We start from the raw sequence: 23704 nt of genomic DNA on the forward strand, positions 1-23704 counted from the left end.
GTGAAGTCAGAAAGAGGAAAACCAATATCGTATATTAACGCATTTATGTGGAACCTAGAAAATGGTACAGATGAACTGGTTTACTGGGCAGAAATTGAGACACAGACGTAGAGAACAAACATATGGACACCAAGGGGGAAACGTGGTGGTGGGGGAGTGGTGGGATGAATTTGGAGATTGGGATTGATATGTATACATAGATATGTATAAAATGGATGACTAACAAGAACCTGCTGTGTAAAAAGGAAATTTAAAAAAATTCTTTATCTCTTTAAAAAAAAAAGATACTCTCTGTTTCAGTTTTGATCTCTAGATCCCTCCAGTATCAGAAATAGGAGTACCCCTTGAAAATAAGAGATTTCTTTTTTGATTAAAACAATGCTATCCTAAGCTGATTGTGATTTGTATGGGAAGTGTTTTTAGAAGGGACATTTCAATATGTAAATGAGATCCGAAATCCTGAAATAGCTTTACCTTATAAGGTCTACATTAAGCTTAAAAGGAGATGGGCTATTTTGGCTTCAGAGAAGGAAGCCTGCAGGTTTGTACAATCCAGTTGGTTGTACTGACACCAAGTGGTCATTTGTTTGGTGGTCGTGTCCAGGTAGTTCCTCAGGAGTCACAGGCAGTGTGAAGTGGCTCTACTGTTCAGATTAATCTCTAAAATGCAGTCATGTGGGTCCTGAACCTCTATGAAGCATCGAAATCAAGAGATCAGGTGAAACAGTGATAGATCTTTAAAGTGTAGTAAATAAAATATTTGCATGTCTAGGTACGAAGTGTCAAATATTTTAACTACTTGAAAATTGTAATGTGAGTAGTTTTAATGTGAACTGTTCGTGCTAACACTGTTTCCTTTATAATTAATTGTATTATTTCTCAGTAGACCAAATATATATCTAAGGGTTTAGTGGAAGTGCAAAAATATAATTTCAAAGCAGCATCTTTTTTCTTATGGTAGCCAGAGCCGTTTTGATAACGGAAATGTCTTTGATCTGGAATGTTAGGTTCCAAGGATTCTGAATTTAAGGATCGACAGTTCCTTAAAAATTTTTAACCAAATTTAATTCTTTATTAATATCCATGTACTTATTGTTAAACAGAAAATAAATAGTTGTAAAACCACTGACCATTTAAAAAATAAATAGGCATAATTGCTTTTAAAAAATATATAATTCTTGGAGGCAACTGCTCGGATCTCTCCGGGGAGTCGCGGAGCAAGGGCTGGCGGGCAGCGAGCGGGGCTGGGAGCGCAAGCAGGAGTGGCTGAGGAGCCGGCAGCAGCCACACGGCGGACTCGGTCCAATGCAGCTGAAGCTCCCGCAAACTTGGGTGCGTGCTCGCACTGCTGTGCCAGCGGCCTGAGTGATGAAGATGGTGGCCCCCTGGACGCGGTTCTACTCCCACAGCTGCTGCCTGTGCTGACATGTCTGCACCGGCTCCATCCTGCTTGGCGTCTGGTACCTGATCATCAATGCCGTGGTACTGCTGCTTCTGTTGAGCGCCCTGGCTGATCCAGATCAGTATCACTTTTCAAGTTTTGAACTCGGAGGTGACTTTGAGTTCATGGATGTTGCCAGCATGTGCACTGCTATTGCAATTTCTCTTCTCATGATCCTGATCTGTGCGGTGGCTACTTATGGAGGATACAGGCAACACGTGGCCTGGATCATCCCATTCTCCTGTTACCAGGTCTTTGATTTTTCCCTGAACACCTTGGTTGCAGTCATTGTGCTTGTTTATCCAGACTCAATCCAGGAATACATACGACAGCTGCCTCCTGATTTTCTTTACGAAGATGATAGCATGTCAGTGACTCCTACCTTGTTTGGTCTTTATTATTATTCTGTTTATCAGCATTATCTTTACTTTTAAGGGGTACTTGATTAGCTGTGTTTGGAACTGCTACCGATTCATCAGTGGCAGGAACTCCTCCGATGTCCTGGCCTCTGTTACCAGCAATGACACTACGGTGCTATGCACCCCTGTACGACGATGCCACTGTGAATGGCACCGCCAAGGAGCCGCCACCACCTTATGTGTCTGCCTAAGCCTGGAAGTAGGGTGTCGCTGAGAGTGACAGCTTGACTTTCATACATCAGGGCAATAGGTCTTTAATTTTACTTCTGAGATGAGCTTCTGAGCTTATTTTTTGCTGAAATGCTACAGTTTAAAATTTTAGATGTTAAGTTGAAACTCTGTGTAGTTTGAAACCTATACTTTAGCTGGAGCACCGTGATAGAGTAACTGTAGAATTCTTTCTGTGGGGGTTGCGGTGGGCTCCCCTAGTCTTCGCTCAGCATGGAAACTACCCAACAATCCGGATGAACCTTTTGTCTGAGGAGGCTGTTGTACGTGCTGAGCCCCAGAGTTGAAGAATTTATGACACTTTTCTCTCCGTTCCCTCCTTTCTCTTTTGAACACGTAAAATAAAATCAAAATTGTATGATGCTTAGGCTGTTCCAGTTTATAGAACAAACCTTAGGAGAAGAGGAATGTTAATCGTGTAAGTAGTCCATATATACATATACATAAAACAAGTATTTCCTTAGATCCTTTATGATTTAAATTCAGTGACAGTTTGAGTTTGCTGGTCAAGGATTTTGTCCATGGGCCAAATTGAAGCCCTTTGTCGATTCCTGGCAGTGGGGACAGTCAGTCGCCACCCCGGTGGCTGCTCTTGTACACCCATGTCTGGGGTCACGGCATGGCGTGTTAGAGGGGAACTGGTTGGTACTGTGTGGTATCTGGTTCTCCCTTTCTCCCAGTTTCCCATCCCTGCTCAGAGCCCCCTTTAACTAAGTGTTCTGCCCTAGCCTGACTCAGGGAGGACATCCATCAGCCTTTGTCTAGTGGAATTGCTGATATGTATTTACCCAACAATCTGAAAAAAGGTTTTCTTCTCTCCCTGCAAGGCACATCCTACTACTTTGAACCTCTGAGTATGTCTCATCATCTTTTAAAATGAGTGTGAAACAGTCTTCAGAAAAATGGGAGGTGGCGGGGGTGCTTTCCTTGTGAAATGCCCTTATCTTGACTACCTGAATTTCAAGGGACTTTTATATTTTCATATGTTCAAAAGTCACACCTCTCCTGCTTGTTCATTATTGAATGTGCTGTAAATGAAGCCATTTGGAATTAAAGTGAGATTTGCCCACATCCAAGAAAAAAATATATATATAATTCTTAACTTGTGTGTGTGTATGCATTGGTAAGGGCTATAGCTTAGGTAGAATCTAGTTAAAAAGTATTTCGTTACGTAGAGAGTATATCCCTATCATAGTGAAACATAAACACATAAAACTTCCTGCGCTTCTTTGATTTTTTTTTTTAACATGTTGACTGGAGTATAATTGCTTTACAGTGGTGTGTTAGTTTTTGCTTTATAACAAAGTGAATCAGTTATACATATACATATGTTCCCATATCTCTTCCCTCTTGCGTCTCCCTCCCTCCCACCCTCCCTATCCCACCCCTCTAGGTGGTCACAAAGCACTGAGCTGATCTCCCTGTGCTATGCAGCTGCTTCCCACTAGCTATCTATTTTACGTTTGGTAGTGTATATATGTCCATGCCACTCTCTCACTTTGTCACAGCTTACTCTGCCCCCTCCCCATATACTCAGGTCCATTCTCTAGTAGGTCTGTGTCTTTATTCCTGTCTTACGCCTACGTTCTTCATGACATTTTTTCCCCTTACATTCCATATATATGTGTTAGCATACGGTATTTGTCTCTTTCTTTCTGACTTACTTCACTCTGTATGACAGACTCTAGGTCCATCCACCTCACTACAAATAATTCAATTTCGTTTCTTTTTATGGCTGAGTAATGTTCCATTTTATATATGTGCCACATCTTCTTTATCCATTCATCTGTTGGTGGACACTTAGGTTGCTTCCAACTCCTGGCTATTGTAAATAGAGCTGCAATGAACATTTTGGTACATGACTCTTTGAATTTGTGGTTTTCTCAGGGTATATGCCCAGTAGTGGGATTGCTGGGTCATATGGTAGTTCTATTTGTAGTTTTTTAAGGAAACTCCATACTGTATCTCCATAGTGGCTGTACCAATTCACATTCCCACCAGCAGTGCAAGAGTGTTCCCTTTTCTCCACACCCTCTCCAGCATTTATTTCTAGATTTTTTTGATGTCCATTCTGACTGGTGCGAGATGATATCTCATTGTAGTTTTGATTTGCATTTCTCTGATGATTAATGATGTTGAGCGTTCTTTCATGTGTTTGTTGGCAATCTGTATATCTTCTTTGGAGAAATGTCTATTTAGGTCTTCTGCCCATTTTTGGATTGGGTTGTTTGTTTTTTTGTTATTGAGCTGCATGAGCTGCTTGTAAATTTTGGAGATTAATCCTTTGTCAGTTGCTTCTTTTGCAAATATTTTCTCCCATTCTGAGGGTTGTCTTTTGGTCTTGTTTATGGTTTCCTTTGCTGTGCAAAAGCTTTGAAGTTTCATTAGGTCCCATTTGTTTATTTTTTTTTAAATTTCCATTTCTCTAGGAGGTGGGTCAAAAAGGATCTTGCTGTGATTTATGTCATAGAGTGTGCTGCCTGTGTTTTCCTCTAAGAGTTCGATAGTTTCTGGCCTTACATTTAGGTCTTTAATCCATTTTGAGCTTATTTTTATGTATGGTGTTAGGGAGTGTTCTAATCTCATACTTTTACATGTACCTGTCCAGTTTTCCCAGCACCACTTATTGAAGAGGCTGTCCTTTCTCCACTGTACATTTCTGCCTCCTTTATCAAAGATAAGATGACCATATGTGCGTGGGTTTATCTCTGGGCTTCCTATCCTGTTCCATTGATCTATCTTTCTGTTTTTGTGCCACTACCATACTGTCTTGATTACTGTAGCTTTGTAGTATAGTCTGAAGTCAGGAGGCCTGATTCCTCCAGCTCCGTTTTTCGTTCTCAAGATTGCTTTGGCTGTTCGGGGTCTTTTGTGTTTCCATACAAATTGTGAATTTTTTTGTTCTATTTCTGAGAAAAATGCCAGTGGTAGGGATTGCATTGAATCTGTAGATTGCTTTGGGTAGTAGAGTCATTTTCACAATGTTGATTCTTCCAATCCAAGAACATGGTATATCTCTCCATCTATTTGTATCATCTTTAATTTCTTTCATCAGTGTCTTATAATTTTCTGCATACAGGTCTTTTGTCTCCTTAGGTAGGTTTATTCCTAGATATTTTATTCTTTTTGTTGCAATGGTAAATGGGAGTGTTTTCTTAATTTCACTTTCAGATTTTTCATCATTAGTGTATAGGAATGCCAGAGATTTCTGTGCGTTAATTTTGTATCCTGCTACTTTACCAAATTCATTGATTAGCTCTAGTAGTTTTCTGGTAGCATCTTTAGGATTCTCTATGTATAGTATCATGTCATCTGCAAACAGTGACAGCTTAACTTCTTCTTTTCCGATTTGGATTCCTTTTATTTCCTTTTCTTCTCTGATTGCTGTGGCTAAAACTTCCAAAACTATGTTGAATAAGAGTGGTGAGAGTGAGCCACCTTGTCTTGTTCCTGATCTTAGTGGAAATGGTTTCAGTTTTTCACCATTGAGGACGATGTTGGCTGTGGGTTTGTCATATATGGCCTTTATTATGTTGAGGAAGGTTCCCTCTATGCCTACTTTCTGTAGGGTTTTGTTTTTTTTTTTTTCCGGTACGCAGGCCTCTCACTGTTGTGGCCTCTCCCATTGCGGAGCACAGGCTCCGGACGTGCAGACTCAGCGGCCATGGCTCACGGACCCAGCCATTCCGTGGCATGTGGGATCTTCCCGGACCGGGGCACAAACCCATGTCCCCTGCATCGGCAGGCGGACTCTCAACCACTGCGCCACCAGGGAAGCCGTCTGTAGGGTTTTTTATCATAAATGGGTGTTGAATTTTGTCGAAAGCTTTCTCTGCATCTATTGAGATGATCATATGGTTTTTCGCCTTCAGTTTGTTAATATGGTGTATCACGTTGATTGATTTGCGTATATTGAAGAATCCTTGCATTCCTGGAATAAACCCCACTTGATCATGGTGTATGATCCTTTTAATGTGCTGTTGGATTCTGTTTGCTAGTATTTTATTGAGGATTTTTGCATCTATGTTCATCAGTGATACTGGCCTGTAGTTTTCTTTCTTTGTGACATCTTTGTCTGGTTTTGGTATCAGGGTGATGGTGGCGTTTTAGAATGAGTTTGGGAGTGTTCCTCCCTCTGCTATACTTTGGAAGAGTTTGAGAAGGATGGGTGTTAGCTCTTCTCTAAATGTTTGATAGAATTCCCCTGTGAAGCCATCTGGTCCTGGGCTTTTGTTTGTTGGAAGATTCTTAATCACAGTTTAAATTTCAGTGCTTGTGATTGGTCTGTTCATATTTTCTATTTCTTCGTGATTCAGTCTTGGCAGTTTGTGCATTTCTAAGAATTTGTCCATTTCTTCCCGGTTGTCCATTTTATTGGCCTAGAGTTGCTTGTAGTAACCTCTCATGATCTTTTGTATTTCTGCAGTGGCAGTTGTAACTTCTCTTTTTTCATTTCTAATTCTGTTGATTTGAGTCTTCTCCCTTTTTTTCTTGATGAGTCTGGCTAATGGTTAATCAATTTTGTTTATCTTGTTAAAGAATCAGCTTTTAGTTTTATTGATCTTTGCTATTGTTTCCTTCATTTCTTTTTCATTTATTTCTGATCTGATCTTTATTATTTCTTTCCTTCTGCTAACTTTGGGGGGTTTTGTTCTTCTTTCTCTAATTGCTTTAGGTGCAAGGTTAGGTTATTTATTCAAGATGTTTCCTGTTTCTTAATGTAGGATTGTACTGCTATAAACTTCCCTCTTACAACTGCCTTTGCTGCATCCCATAGGTTTTGGGTCGTCGTGTCTCCATTGTCATTTGTTTCTAGGTATTTTTTGATTTCCTCTTTGATTTCTTCAGTGATCACTTCGTTATTAAGTAGTGTATTGTTTAGCCTCCATGTGTTTGTATTTTTTACGGATCTTTTCCTGTAATTGATGTCTAGTCTCATAGTGTTGTGGTCGGAAAAGATAGTTGATACAATTTCAATTTTCTTAAATTTACCAAGGCTTGATTTGTGACCCAACATATGATCTATCCTGGAGAATGTTCCATGAGCACTTGAGAAAAATGTGTATTCTGTTGTTTTTGGATGGAATGTCCTATAAATATCAATTAAGTCCATCTTGTTTAATGTATCATTTAAAGCTTGTGTTTCCTTATTTATTTTCATTTTGGGTGATCTGTCCATTGGTGAAAGTGGGGTGTTAAAGTCCCCTACTATGAATGTGGTACTGTCGATTTCCCCTTTTATGACTGTTAGTATTTGCCTTATGTATTGAGGTGCTCCTATGTTGTGTGCATAAATATTTACAATTGTTATATCTTCTTGGATTGATCCCTTGATCATTATGTGGTGTCCTTCTTTGTCTTCTGTAATAGTCTTTTTTTTTTTTTTTTTTGGCGGTACGCGGGCCTCTCACTGTTGGCCTCTCCCGTTGCAGAGCACAGGCTCCGGACGCGCAGGCTCAGCGGCCATGGCTCACGCACCCAGCTGCTCCGTGGCATGTGGGATCTTCCCAGACCGGGGCACTAACCCATGTCCCCTGCATTGGCAGGCGGACTCTCAACCACTGCACCACCAGGGAAGCCCTCTTGTAATAGTCTTTATTTTAAAGTCTATTTTGTCTGATATGAGAATTGCTACTCCAGCTTTCTTCTGATTTCCATTTGCATGGAATATCTTTTTCCATCCCCTCACTTTCAGTCTGTATGTGTCCCTAGGTCTGAAGTGGGTCTCTTGTAGACAGCATATATATGGGTCTTGTTTTTGTATCCATTCAGCCAGTCTGTGTCTTTTGATGGGAGCATTTAATCCATTTACATTTAAGGTAATTATCGATATGTATGTTCCTATTCCCATTTTCTTAATTGTTTTGTGTTTGTTATTGTAGGTCTTTTCCTTCTTTTGTGTTTCTTGCCTAGAGAAGTTCCTTTAGCATTTGTTGTAAAGCTGGTTTGGTGGTGCTGAACTCTCTCAGATTTTGCTTGTCTGTAAAGGTTTTAATTTCTCCATAAAATCTGAATGAGATCCTTGCTGGGTAGAGTAATCTTTGTTGTAGGTTTTTCTCCTTCATCACTTTAAATATGTCCTGTCCTGCCACTCCCTTCTGGCTTGCAGAGTTTCTGCTGAAAGATCAGCTGTTAACCTTATGGGGATTCCCTTGTGTGTTATTTGTTGTTTTTCCCTTGCTGCTTTTAATATGTTATCTTTGTATTCAATTTTTGATAGTTTGATTAATATGTGTCTTGGCGTGTTTCTCCTTGGATTTATCCCGTATGGGACTCTGTGCTTGCTGGACTTATTTCCTTTCCCATGTTAGGGAAGTTTTCAACTATAATCTCTTCAAGTATTTTCTCAGTCCCTTTCTTTTTCTCTTCTTATTCTGGGACCCCTATAATTCAAATAATGATGCGTTTAACGTTGTCCCAGAGGTCTCTGAGACTGTCCTCAGTTCTTTTCATTCTTTTCTCTTTATTCTGCTCTTCAGTAGTTATTTCCAGTATTTTATCTTCCAGGTCACTTATCCATTCTTCTGCCTCATTTATTCTGGTATTGATCCCTTCTAGAGTATTTTTAATTTCATTTATTGTGTTGTTCATCGTTGCTTGTTTCATCTTTAGTTCTTCTAGGTCCTTGTTAAACGTTTCTTGCATTTTGTCTATTCTATTTCCAAGATTTTGGATCGTCTTTACTATCATTATTCTGAATTCTTTTTCAGGTAGACTGCCTATTTCCTCTTCGTTTGTTAGGTCTGGTGGGTTTTTATCTTGCTCCTTCATCTGCTGTGTGTTTTTCCTGTCTTCTCATTTTGCTTATCTTATTATGTTTGGGGTCTCCTTTTTGCAGGCTGCAGGTTTGTAGTTCCCATTGTTTTTGGTGTCTGTCCCCACTGGCTAAAATTGGTTCAGTGGGTTGTGTAGGCTTACTGGTGGAGGGGACTGGTGCCTGTGTTCTGGTGGATGAGGCTGGATCTTGTCTTTCTGGTGGGCAGGTCCACGTCTGGTGGTGTGTTTTGGGGTGTCTGTGGCCTTATTATGATTTTAGGCAGCCTCTCTGCTAATGAGTGGGGTTGTGTTCCTGTCTTGCTAGTTGTTTGGCATAGGGTGTCCAGCACTGTAGCTTGCTGGTCATTGAGTGAAGCTGGGTGTTGGCGTTGAGATGGAGATCTCTGGGAGATTTTCACCATTTGATATTACGTGGAGCTGGGAGGCCTCTTGTGGACCAGTGTCCTGAAGTTGGCTCTCCCACGTCAGAGGCACAGCACTGACTCCTGGCTGCAGCACCAAGAGCCTTTCATCCACACGCTCAGAATAAAAGGGAGAAAAAGTAGAAAGAAAGAGGATAAAATAAAATAAAGTAAAATAAAATAATTAAAATAGAAAATAATTATTAAGAAAATTTTTTATTCAAAACAAAACAGAAACGGACGGACAGAACCCTAGGACAAATGGTGAAAGCAAAGCTATACAGACAAAATCTCACACAGAAGCATACACATACAGACTCACAAAAAGAGGGAAAGGGGAAAAAATAATGTATCTTGCTCTCAACGTCCACCTCCTCAATTTGGGATGATTCATTGTCTATTCACGTATTCCACCGTTGCAGGGTACATCAAGTTGATTGTGGAGATTTAATCCGCTGCTCCTGAGGCTGCTGGGAGAAATTTCCCTTTCTCTTCTTTGTTCACACAGCTCCTGGGGTTCAGCTTTGGATTTGGCCCCGCCTCTGCGTGTAGGTCACTGGAGGGCGTCTGTTCTTCGCTCAGACAGGACGGGGTTAAAGGAGCAGCTGATTAGGGGGCTCTGGCTCACTCAGGCCGGGGTAGGGAGGGGCGCAGATACAGGGCGAGCCTGCTGCAGCAGAGCCCGGCGTGACATTGCTCTGCCTGAGTCGCGCCGCGCGTTCTCCCGGGGAAGTTGTCCCTGGATCACGGGACCCTGGCAGTGGCGGGCTGCACAGGCTCCCGGGAGGGGAGGTGTGGATAGTGACCTGTGCTCGCACACAGGTTTCTTGGTGGTGGCAGCAGCGGCCTTAGCGTCTCATGCCTGGCTCTGGGTTCCGCGCTGATAGCCGCGGCTCGCGCCCGTCTCTGGAGCTCCTTTAAGCAGCGCTCTTAATCCCGTCTTCTCGTGCACCAGGAAACAAAGAGGGAAGAAAAAGTCTCTTGCCTCTTCGGCAGGTCCAGACTTTTTCCCGGACTCCCTCCTGGCTAGGCGTGGTGCACTAGCACCTTTAGGCTGTGTTCACGCCGCCAACTCCAGTCCTCTTCCTGCATCCAACCGAAGCCCAAGCCTCAGCTCCCAGCCTCGCCCGCCCCAGCAGATGAGCAGACAAGCCTCTCGGGCCGGTGAGTGCTGGTCAGCACCGGTCCTGTGTGCGGGAATCTCTCCGCTTTGCCCTCCGCACCCCTGTTGCTGTGCTCTCCTCCGCGGCTCCGAAACTTCCCCCGTCTGCCACCCGCAGTCTCCGCCCGCGAAGGGGTTCCTAGTGTGTGGAAACCTTTCCTCCTTCACAGCTCCCTCCCACTGGTGTAGGTCCCGTCCATATTCTTTTGTCTCTGTTTATTCTTTTTTATTTTGCCCTACCCAGGTTCGTGGGGGAGTTTCTTGCCTTTTGGGAGGTCTGAGGTCTTCTGCCAGCGTTCAGTGGGTGTTCTGTAGGAGTTGTTCCACGTGTAGAGGTATTTCTGATGTATCTGTGGGGAGGAGGGTGATCTCCGCGTCTTACTCTTCCGCCATCTTCCCCCTCCTCACTTATGTGACAGTAATTTTAACGTGCATCATTGGTTTAATGACTACTTGTGAGGAGAAGGGAAGAGCATTGTCATATTAAATGAACATATTTGATCATATGATACATTTTGATTTCAGAAATATTAAAAATGAGGTGAAAAGTAAGACTCCCAATGGAGGAGATATGTCCATTTCCTGGTCACAAAAATGTTTACATGTATGCTGAAATTGTTTCAGATGAGTAATTCTTAAGGTTTTACTGAATTGTTACGTGATGGGAATTTTTAATAAGTGCCGTTGTGTACCCTTGCCACTGAATCAGACCACAGCATGTCTCTTACAAATCAGGAAGCAAGCATAATTGCTTCCTATTCAAATCATGGTGAATATCTAATTTATCAGTACAGTAGTCCCCCTCTTGTCCTTGGGGGAACATTCCAAGACCCCCAGTGGATGCCTGAAACCACGGATAGTGCTGAACCCCATATATACTGTGGTTTTTCCTGTACATACATACCTATGATAAAGTTTAATTTATAAATCAAGCACAATAAGAGATTAACATAACTAATAATAAAATAGAACAGTTATAACAACATACTGTAATAAGAGTTATGTGAATGTGGTCTCTCTCCGTCTCTCCTTCTGTCTCTCTCTCTCTCAAAATACTTTATTGTTTGTAATCACCCTTCTTGTGATGATGTGAGATGATAAAATACCACAAGGAGGATCATTTGCTTTGGGTGATCCTGGGTCATCAGGCCATGACAATGTGAATGGTTGGATGTCAGGAGCAGATGATGTCGATGGTTGGGGGTTCTGGGTGGGATGGAGTGGGAAGGCATGAGATTTCATCACACCACTTAGAATGGTGTGCAGCTTAAAACTTATGAATTGTGTATTTCTGGAATTTTCCATTTAGTATTTTCAGATTGAGGTTGGCCTTGGGTAATTGAAACCACAGAAAGCAAAACTGTGGGTGTGGGGCTATATAACTACTGAAAAATATGTGGCTATTTTAACAGAATGGTGATTAGTGTCTAAAGTAATTGAAGTATAGGGCTTTTAAGCTTTATCTGATATTTTAAGTTTTATGATGCAGTTTATATTCCTTAATTATTGCTCGAAATGTAGCTGTTATTTTATTTTTAAAAACCTCCTATTAGGGGCTTCCCTGGTGGATCAGTGGTTGAGAATCTGCCTGCCGATGCAGGGGACACAGGTTTGAGCTCTGGTCTGGGAAGATCCCACATGCCACGGAGCAACTAGGCCTGTGAGCCACAACTACTGAGCCTGCGCGTCTGGAGCCTGTGCTCCACAACATGAGAGGCCGCGATAGTGAGAGGCCCGCACACTGCGATGAAGAGTGGCCCCCACTTGCCACAACTAGAGAAAGCCCTCGCACAGAAACGAAGACCCAGCACAGCCATAAATACATACATACATACATACCTCGTATTAGTCATGCAGTTAACTGTAGGAATTTTTGAAGAGGGTATCTTTTTACTGAAAAGCAAATTCCATTCTCTTCCTATAATGATGCTTTGACATTAGCCACGCAGTGCTCTAATGAGTTTTTCCTTGGAATGGCAAAGATATTTATCACTTAGAAATTAGTTCATTCTGTAATCTTTATCTTGAAAAACAAAATGCCTTTTTAAAAAACCCTCTTAATTTTTGTCCTTTTAACTTTAAAGAGCTTATGGTTTCCTTTCTTTACAAAGAGAATGTCAATGTCAGACATTTGGCTCCAGGTAGGAATGCTTTGAGCCTCTGGATTTTACTTGGTAGTGATCAATGTCCTTCCAGTTTCCTCTTATGATTTCTAAGAGTTTTGCTTGTACTTTGTTTTGAGATGGTCTTGAAAGTAACTGAATTCTACAGTGGGTCAGGCTTTGGCTTAGTAGCCACTTCAAAGTCATTTTTTCCTTTTTTAGTTTTACAGTTGTCTTTTGTATTTAGAAATCAGAAGTGAATAGGAAAGCAGACCTTATCTGACCTAAGTCTTACTAAGACTTTAAAGAGCATTTAATAATACATTTTGTTTAACTTGGTATAGCCCAAATAGTATCATTTCAACGTGTGGCTGTAGTTCCACTTCAAGCACTCAGTAGCTACATGTGGCTAGTGGCCTGCAGCTCTATAAACTCTGGTATGTTGTACCAATTTTTTTTGTTTTCTATAACAAATTGTGTAGAATTGGTGGCCATCTTCTTCTAAAGAATTTGCTAGTGAAACCTGGGCCTGGAGGGTTCTTCTTTATTTATTTATTTATTTATTTATTTATTTTTGGCTGCATTCGGTCTTCGTTGCTGCACATGAGCTTTCTCTAGTTGCGGCGAGCGGGGGCTACTCTTCGTTGTGGTGCTTGGGCTTCTCATTGTGGTGGCTTCTCTTGTTGCGGACCACGGGCTCTCGGTGCACGGGCTCAGTGGTTGTGGCTCGTGGGCTCAATAGCCCAGGCTCAGTAGTTGTGGCACACGGGCTTAGTTGCTCTGCGGCATGTGGGATCTTCCCGGACCAGGTCTTGAACCCATGTCCCCTGCATTGGCAGGCGGATTCTTCACCACTGAAGCCCTTCAGTTTATTTTTATAGTTATAGATCTGTTCAGGTTATGTTTCATCTTGGGTGACTTTGCGTAATTCCAAGGAATTGATCCTTTTCACTAAATCATTGAATTTATGTTTGTAGAATTGTTTGTACTATCCTTTATTATCATTCTAATGCTTTCTGTGTATGTAGTGATAACCCTCTCTTATTCTTGATATTTTGTGTCTCCTCTCTTTTTTTCTTTAATAATCTTGATAGATTTCTTAATTTTAAGAAAACCAGCTTTTGGTTTCATTGATTTTCCTCTGTTTTTCTGTTTTCAGTTACATGGATTTCTGCTTTATTTATTTATTATTATTATTTTGGCTGCGTTGGGTCTTCATTGCTGTGCGCCGGCTTTCTCTAGTTGCGGCGAGCAGGGCTACTCTTTGTTGTGGTGCGTGGGCTTCTCATTGTGGTGGCTCCTCTTGTTGCAGAGCACGGGCTCTAGAGCACAGGCTCAATAGTTGTGGCGCACAGGCTTAGTTGCTCTGCGGCATGTGGGATCTTCCCAGACCGTGGCTCGAACCCGTGTCACTGAATTGGCAGGTGGATTCTTAACCACTGCACCACCAGGGAAGTCCCTGGATTTCTGCTCTTAATTTTATTATTTCCCTCCTTCTGCTTGACTTGGGTTTATTTTTTTCTTTTTCTAGTGTCTTAAGATGGAAGCTTGGGGTCATTGATTTGAGACCTTTCTTTTATAATGTAGGTATTTAATATTATTCTCTTAGTCTGTTTGGGCTGCTGTAATAAACTACTATAGACTGGGTGGCTTGTAAACAACTGAAATTTATTTCTTACATTTCTGGAGGCTGGGAAGTCTAAAATAGAGGTGCTGGCAGATTCAGTGTCTGTTGAGGGCTAGTCTCCTACTTCGTAAGGTGGCCTTCTTGCTGTATCCTTTCTGGGATGTTTTTTAATAAGGATGCTAATGTCATTCATGAGGGCTCTACCCTCAGGACCTAATCACCTCTCAGAGGCCCAACTTCGAAATACACTCACATTGGGGATTAAGTTTCAAAATAAAAATTTGGTGGGGGGAGGATACAAATGTTTAGTCTATAACAACTGTAAATTTCCCTCAGAGTGCTGCTTTTAGCTGCCTATCATAAATTTTGAAATACTGTATTTTCATTTTCATTCATTTCAAAGTATTTCCTAATTCCCTTGAGACTTCCTGTTTGACCCATGGATTGTATTGAAGTATGTAGTTAAGTTTCCAAATGTTTGGTAATTTTTCTGTTATCTTGTTTGATCATTTCTAGTTTAATTCTATTATGTTAAGAGAGCATACTTTGTATGATTTCAATTCTTTTAAATTTGTTAAGGTGTTTATGACCCAGGAGATACACCCAAGAGATATTGTCTATCTTGGTGAGTATTTCATGTGTACCTCGAAAGGATGTGTATTTTGCTATTGTTGGGTGGAGTGTTGTATAAATGTCAGTTAGATGTAGTTGGTTGATGCTGTTGTTCAATTTCTCTATATCTTTATAGATTTTTATTGGGGGGATCAACTAGTTGTATCTATTACTGAGAAAAGAGTGTTGAAGTCTCCAACTTCAGTTTTGGACTTGTCTGTTTCTCCTTTCAGTTCTGTCAGTTTTGGGTTCATGTATTTTGAAGCTTTGTCGTTAAGTGCATACACATTTAGGATTATGTCTTCAAGGTGCGTGACCCATTTATTATTGTGTGATGTCCCTCATGGTCACTGGTATTTTCTTCACTCTGAAGTCTGATATTAATATAGCCACTCTGGCTTTCTTTGATTAGTGTTTGCATGCTGTATCTTTTCCTAGCCTTTTACTTTCAGCCTACCTATATTATTATATTTGGAGCTTCTTATAGACAGCATATAGTTAGGCTATTTTTTTTTCCTTTCTGACAATCTCTTCTAATTGGTGTGTTTAGACTATTCACATTTACTATAGGTATTGATATATTTGAATTTAGTTCAACCATTTTATTATTTTAGGACTTTTAAATCAATTACATCACTAAACTTATTTGTGATTAAATTCTTTAAAAAATGTATTTGTCCTGATAATAAAAGAAATATATGACCTAGAAGATATAGAAAACATAAAGAAAACATTTATTCTGAAATACAGATATAGACACTGTTAGTGTATGTCTCCAAATATTAAAAGCATAAAAAATTTTGTTTTTCAAATTTGGTATTGTGCTACATATAATTGTATAGCCTACTTTTTTCCTATTAACTAATATTTTAGAACCTTCCCCCTACTATTAACCAAAATGTTGTAGATTGTTCTTTCTTTTTCGGTTGAGATAAAATTCACATAACAAGTTAACCACTTAAAGCATACAATTCATTGGCATTTAGTACATTCACAGAATTGTGCAGCCATCATCTTTTTAGTTCCAACACATTTTTATTACCCCAAAAGGAAACTCCATACCCATTAAGCAGTCACTCCTCATTCATAGAGCCCCTGGTGACCACTAATGTACTTTTTGTCTCTATGGATTGATAATTCTTTTTGCTGTGTTGGGGCAAGGTATATAAATAGTGATCAAAAAAATAAAATATATTAGACAGCCATCTCAAAAACAGAATCTGGGCTGCTGACTAAGAATGAACAAACCATAATTTACTTGGCTCACTTACAGTTAAATTCTTAAATATTCTTCTTTATTAAAGAAGGACAGTAGAGTAGCAGCGTGAACCTTGAAGTCATACCATCTGGGTTTGACTTCTAGTTCAACAGTGCAGTAGCACTGTGACCTTTAGGAAATTATTTTATCTTTCAGTGACTCAGTTTCTTCACCTATAAAATAAGGAAAACGGTCCTCACCTCCTGGGTTTTTGAGGGAATTTGAGGAGTTAATGCATGTGAAAGCTTTTAGAACAGCACCTGGCATGGTAAGCAATGAATAGGTGTTAGATGCTGCAGCTGCTACTGCTTCTTGTTGTTGTTGTTGTTTTTCTTTTTATATATAAATTTATTTATTTTTGGCTGCGTTGGGTCTTCAGTGCTGCACACGGGCTTTCTCTAGTTGCCGTGAGCAGGGGCTACTATTCGTTGTGGTGCGTGGCTTCTTACTGCGGTGGCTTCTCTTGTTGTGGAGCATGGGCTCTAGGCACGTGGGCATCAGTAGTTGTGGCACCTGGGTTCAGTAGTTGTGGCTCCTGGGCTCTAGAACACAGGCTCAGTATTTGTGGCACACAGGCTTAGTTGCTCCATGGCATGTGGGATCTTCCCAGACCAGGGCTTGAACCCACGTCCCCTGCGTTGGCAGGTGGATTCTCAACCACTGTGCCACCAGGGAAGCCCCTTCTTCTTGCTATTAAAAGATATGACTATATTGTGAAACCTTATGTGGTAATCCTTCCTCAACTGTTAACTTGTCTTGTAAGGACTCTCTTAGTAAAGATTCCTTAAGGTTTTTCCATGTCAGATATTTCAGTGATCTCTTGACCTGGTGGCATCTTCAGGGTGGAGTCAAAGATTCCAGGTCATAAAACGAGAAAGGTGTTAAACATGTGGAATACCCAAGGCAGAAGAATATGCAGCTTAATGTGCGCTAAAAATTATGCAGAGAATTAAAATTTACCAGAGCAGAAGCCACCAGTGGAAACCTGTGGGAACCACTACTGGGGTAGAAAAACCAGAACTGTAATTGACAAATTACTGGAGGCTCAGTGTGGACAAGCCTGAGAGATGAAGACTCTAGGAGTGTCCCCACACTTTCGTGAGTTTTACCTCAAGAATCTCTACCAGGTTTTCCCAGTGGATATTGGAGGAAAAAAATCCCCTAATTCTTCTGGCAGGGAAGGGGGAAAGTAACTGTTTTGAAATTACCCGGAATATTGTCTGGGTAATATCTCCTGCCCTCAGGAGAAATTATTTTACCAGAGCCTTACCTGCTGTGGGTTTATCAGAGCCTAACTGACCTAGAGGAAGGGAAATGCCCAGCTCCAGTCCCCTTAGCCATCCTGTCCCATAAATGGGGAAGAAAACTGAGAAGCACTGATGAAGTTCATAGTCCAGGGGCACAGGCTCACCAAAAGACTGAGGCCTAATCATAGGACTGCAGAATGCTTCCCCTCCCCCTACACCTAAAAGACTCTTTTCTGCAGTTCCTTTTACACAGTATATTCACGTACACCTTTCAACAGAAAAGGAAAAGATGAAAAACACAGTTTGAAGAGACTGAACAAGCATCAGAACCAGAGTCAGACATGACAGGAGTGTTAGAATTATCATTCTCCTCAACTTTTTTTTTTTTTTGTGGTACGTGGACCTCTCACTGTTGCGGCCTCTCCTGCTGCGGAGCACAGGCTCCGGACGCGCAGGCTCAGCGGCCATGGCTCACGGGCCCAGCCGCTCCGCGGCATGTGGGATCCTACCGGACCGGGGCACGAACCCATGTCCCCTGTATCGGCAGGCGGACTCTCAACCACTGCGCCACCAGGGAAGCCCTCTCCTCAACTTTTGAAGGATAACTTTGCAAAGTACCAAATCCTAGGCTGGGAGGTTTTTTTTCCCCCTATTTTAAATATTTCACTTCACTCTCTGCTTCCTTACATGATTTCTGAGAAGTCATATATAACTTTGATTTTTGTTTCTCTGTCAGTAAAAGGTTTTTCTCCTCTGGCTTCTTTCAAGATTTTTTCTTTATTGTCAATTTTCTGCATTACGAATATGATTTACCTATGTGTAGTTTTTTGAGCATTTATTTTCCTTGGTGTTCTCTTAGCTTCCTAGATCTGTGGCTTGGTGTCTGATGTTAATTTAGGAAAACTTTCAGTCATTATTACTTTAAATATTTCTTCTGTTCCTTTCTTTCTTCTCCTTCTAGTATTCCAATTATGCATATGTTACATCTTTTGTAGTTGTCCCACAGTTCTTGGGTAGTCTTTTCCATTTCTTTTCCCAGTCTTTTTTCTCTTTGCTTTTTAGTTTTGTTTGTTTGTTTGTTTGTTTTTGCGGTACGCAGGCCTCTCACTGTTGTGGCCTCTTCCGTTGCGGAACACAGGCTCCGGGCGCGCAGGCTCAGCGGCCATGGCTCACAGGCCCAGCCGCTCTGTGGCATGTGGGATCCTCCTGGGCCGGGGCATGAACCCATGTCCCCTGCATTGGCAGGCGGACTTTCAACCACTGCGCTACCAGAGAAGCCCTGCTTTTTAGTTTTGAAAGTTTCTACTGACATATCCTCAAGCTCAGAAATTCTTTTCTCAGCTGGGTCCAGTCTACTAATGAGCCCATCAAAGGCATTCTTCCTTTCTGTTACAGATTTTGATCTCTGGCTTTTTTGTTTTGTTTTGTTTTCTTAGAATTTCTACCTTTCTCTTACATTATCCATCTGTTCTTGCATGTTGTCTACTTTTTCCATTAAAATCTTTAGCATATTAACCAGATTTTAAAAATACAAAGAAAACACATTGGAGAATGAGTAAGTGAAGGTAGGATTAAAAGTCTTATTCTTTTAAAAGTTTCTTATTCTTGTTTAAAAATACTTTACTTTGGGGGACACATAGTTTTCAAGGGTAGGATTCCTCTGTGTCCCCCTTTGCCTGGCAAAGCAATGAAGCTATTCTTTTCTACTTCAAGAGATTCGATTCGGCACTGCTGTACAGAGGCTGAGCTTTCGGCATCTGTGGGAGTGGATGTTAGTAATGTATGAGGGTTAGGAACAACACGGTGTTGAGGGATAACAATGTTGTTTATTGCTCAGAGGTCCTGCACAAATCTCTATCCTTGGCCCTTGGGTTTTATCGCTGATAAAATAGGACTGTTACAGAGGCTAGTACAAGGGATGATGAGAGCTTGAGCCTTGTAATCTTCTATGATGGGCCTTATGCCTTGAAATACTTCATTACTTACAGAATATTGATTAATTGGGGGAGGAGGTTTTGAGGGATCTTTTTGAATGCTGATGGGAGGTGTGCTGTGAATTTTGCTAACATCATTTGGAGATTTTGCCCATAAGGAAATGGTAGCTGATTCAGTAGGAACAAATGACCAGTGTTTCCAGAATCTGCTCTAGTACCATCAGAGACCGAACAAATAAAGGGTCATTTAATTCACCTAGTGTGTTACTTTGATGACTACTGTCAAATTCTAGAATTATTTCTCCCAAATTCTAGCATACTTGTCTAAGAAGTCTCAGCATAATAAATGGGTAGGGATAGATGAACTAAAGAGAACAGAGTAAGTATCTCCCAAAGGGCCTAAACAAAAGGGAGCAGGTTCAGAGACAGGAACCTCTTGCGGTTCATTAGAGATCCCCCCCATTCTAGCTGTTCTAGTACTAAAAGGCAGTGGCTGTTTTATAGTAGTAAGGTTGAGCACTGAAAGTTTGGCTCAAGTGTCAGCTAGAACTGGAAGAGATTCATCCCTAATCCGGAGAAAAGTTTTACTAAGCTGATTAGGAGGGAGGATTGGGAAGAGTGCCTGTAGTTCCTCACAGCCCCATCATTGAGAATTGGGAGGAAGGTGGAATTAAAAGAAAAAAACCCAAAAAAACAAAAAAACTTTACTTTGGGCTTCCCTGGTGGCACAGTGGTTGAGAGTCCGCCTGCCGATGCAGGGGACACAGGTTCGTGCCCCGGTCCGGGAAGATCCCACATGCCGTGGAGTGGCTGGGCCCGTGAGCCATGGCCGCTGAGCCTGCGCGTCCGGAGCCTGTGCTCCGCAACAGGAGAGGCACAACAGTGAGAGGCCCACATACCGCAAAAAAACCCCAAAAAATCCTTTATTTGTTTGTTTGTTTATTTAATATGGCTGCGCTGGGTCTTAGATGCGGCACATGGGATCTTCGTTTGTGCATGCAAGATTTTCATTGCGTCATGTGGGATCTTTAGTTGCGTCATGCAGGATCTAGTTCCCTGATCAGGGATGGAACCCAGGCCCCTTGCACTGGGAGTGTGGAGTCTTAACCACTGGACCACCAGGGAAGTCCCTATTTTTCTTACTCTTAATTGATCTAATATAACAATTCGTTCAAAATAATAACAGCAACAGTGTAATCAATTATGTATGCTTGTGTTCCATTATATGTGTTTGTGTGTATCTGTGTATAAACCGTTTACATACATATATATACATATGTGTATACATACATATATATACGTGTGTGTGTGTGTGTGTGTGTGTATGAATACGTGAAATGAATGACAGCAGTGATACAAGGGACAGGAGGGAGCGATTAGGAGTATTTTGCTATTATATGATACCTGCACTATCCATGAAGTGGGTAGTGTCATTTATGATTTCACTTGGATTAGTTGTAAATGTACATTGCAAACTGACAACCTCATTAAAAGAAAAAAAACTAATTGTTATACTAAGAAAGGAGAGAAAATTGAATCATGTAAAATGCTCAATTAAAACCTAAAAGGCAGAAAAAGAGTAGAAGAGAAAAATCAGAACAAGAGCAACAAATAGAAAACAGTAACAAATATGGTAGATATTAATCCCGCTATATCAGTAACCACTTTTAAACCTCAGTAGTCTAAATGTACAAATGAAAGAGATTGTCAGAATGGATCACAAGACAAGACCCAGCTCTACATTGTTTTCAAGAAAATTCTAATATCAGTGTACATATACATTAAGAATAAAGGGATGGAGAAAGATGTACTGTGCTAACACTAATCCAAAGAAAGCAGAAGTAGCTATATTCAGTCAGAGCAGACTTCAGACCAAAGAAATTATCAGGGATAAAGAGGGATAGTATATAATGATAAAGGGGTTAGTACTCCAGGAAGACATAAGACTTCTTAATGTATATGTGCTTAACAACAGGATATCAAACTCTGTGAGGCAAAACTGATAGAACTGAAAGGAGAAATAGACGAAGTCTCCACTATTTTAGTTGGAGACTTCAACACTTCGTTATCAGAAATGGACAGACCCAGCAGGCAGAAAACCATAAGGACATAGTTGAGCTCAACAACACCATCATTATGCTGGATATAATTGACATCTGCAGACTACTTCATCCAACAGCAGCAAATTCTTCTGAAGCTCACATGAAACTTTTCACCAAGGTAAACCAGATTCTGGGCCATAAAACACCTTAACAAACTTAAAAGAATAGAAGTTATACAATGTATACTCTTACACCACAATGGAATTAAACTAGAAGGCAACAACAGAAAGATAGTGGAAGAATCCCCACACTTCTGAATAACATATGGATCAAAGAAGAAATCTCAAGAGAAATCTAAAAATACTTTGAACTAAATGCAAATGAGAATAACACCTATCAAAATTGTGAAATGCAGCTAAAGCAGTTCTCAGAGGGGAATTTATAGCATTGAATACATATGTTAGAAAAAAAGAAAAACCTAAAATCTATAATATAAGCTTCCACTTTAGGAAACTAGAAAAATAAGAACAAATTAAATCAGAAGAAAAATATAGAGTAGAGCAGAAGGCAGTGAAATTGCAAATAGAAAATCAATAGAGAAAATCAATAAAACCTAAAACTGGTGTTTTGAAAAGGTTAATTTAAGTCACTAACCTCTGGCCAGGCTAAGAAAAAAAGGTAGAAGATACAAATTACTAAAATGAGAAATGAAAGAGAGAACATCACTACAGATCCCATGCACAGTCAACAGATAATAAGGAATATTATGAGCAAGTCATGTTGGTAACAAACAGATGTAATGCCCATAAATTTGATAACTTAGGTGTAATGGACCAATTTCTTGAAAGGTGCAATCTGCCAGAGCTCACCCAAGAAGAAATAATCTGTATAGGCCATATCTATTAAAGAAATTAAAGCAACAATTAATAACCTTACAAAACAGAAAGTGCCAGGCTCAGATGAGTTCACTGGTGAATTCTACCAGACATTTAAGGAAGAAATTTTACCACTACTCTGGAATCTCTTCCAGAAGAGTGAAGCAGAAAGAATACTTTCTGACTCATTCTATGAGGCCAGCATTACCCTAATGCCAAAACCAGACAGACAGTACAAGGAAAGAAAATCATAGACCATTATCTCTCATGAACATAGATGCAAAAGTCATCAACAAAATATTAGCAAATCAAATCCAACAATGTGTAAGAAGAATAACATATGCTATGACCAAATGAGATTTATCCCAGACATGCAAGGCTGGTTCAGCATTCAAAAATCAATTAATATAACCCATTATATCAACAGGCTAAGAAGAAAAGTCACATGTTCATATCAATAGATACAGAAAAACCATTTGTTAAAATCCAACACCTATTTGTGATTAAACTCTCAGGAAACTAGGAAGAAAGGAGGGGATCGCTCTCTACTTGATAAAGACTATTTACAAAAAATCTTTAGCTAATATCATACTTAATGATGAGAAATTAGAAGTTTTCTGCTCAGATCAGAAGTGAGGCAAAGGAAAGTCCACTGCTTTTCAACATCGTGCTGGAAGTCCTAGCTAGTGCAATGAGACAATTAAAGCGAAATAAAAAAATCTTCAGATTGGGAAGGAGGAAATAAAACCATCTTTTTTTTTTGCAGATGGCAAAATTTGAAAGAATCAACAACAAAATATCCTGGAACTAATAAGCAACTATAACAAGGTTGCAGGATACAAGATTGATTTACAAAAATTAAACGCTTTCCTATAAACCAGCATGAACATGTTCAATTTGAAATTAAAAACACATTACCATTTATGTTTTTATCCCCCCAAAATAAAGTACTTAAGTGTAAAGCTATCCAAGTGTGAACAAGATCTATATGAGGAAAACAACAAAATTCTGATGAAAAGAATCTGAGAAGAACTAAGTAAGTGAAGAGATATTTCATGTTCATGGATAGGAAGACTCAGTATTTTCAAGATATTAGTTCTTCCCAGCTTGATGTGCAGATTGAACACAGTCCCAATCAAAATCCCAGCAAGTTATTGTGTGGAAATCAACAAACTGCTTTTAAATTATATACAGAAAGGCAAAAGACCCAGAGTAGCCAATTCAGCAATGGAGAAGAACAGAGTTGGAGAACGGACACTCTGACTTCAAGACTTCCTATAAAGTAACCAGGATATTGTGGTAATGGTGAAAGAATAAACAAATAGATAATTGGAACAGAAGAGAGAGCCCAGAAATGGACTGACACAAATATAGTCAACTGATCTTTGACAAAGGAGCAAAGACAACACACTGGAGAAAAGGTGGTATTTTCAACAAATGGTGCCGGATCAAGTAGACATCTACATGTAAAAAAATGAATCTGCACACAGGTCTTACATCCTTCACAAATATTAACTCAAAATGGATTATAAATCTAAACATAAAATGCAAAACTGTAAAACTCCTAGAAGATAACATA

General features: G+C 40.3%; 1 protein-coding gene and 1 pseudogene across 3 annotated transcripts in view; both read left to right on the forward strand.

The window, feature by feature from the left end:
- Positions 1 to 23704, forward strand: part of ILRUN (inflammation and lipid regulator with UBA-like and NBR1-like domains) — a 123278-nt gene that overhangs the window by 56879 nt on the left and 42695 nt on the right. The gene's annotated exons all lie outside the window — the stretch shown is intronic.
- On the forward strand, positions 954 to 3252 carry LOC114906956 (annotated as a pseudogene).

Source organism: Monodon monoceros, unplaced genomic scaffold, assembly GCF_005190385.1.
Source record: "Monodon monoceros isolate NGI ecotype Baffin Bay Population unplaced genomic scaffold, NGI_Narwhal_1 Super_Scaffold_3, whole genome shotgun sequence".
NCBI classification, from domain to species: Eukaryota; Metazoa; Chordata; class Mammalia; order Artiodactyla; family Monodontidae; genus Monodon; species Monodon monoceros.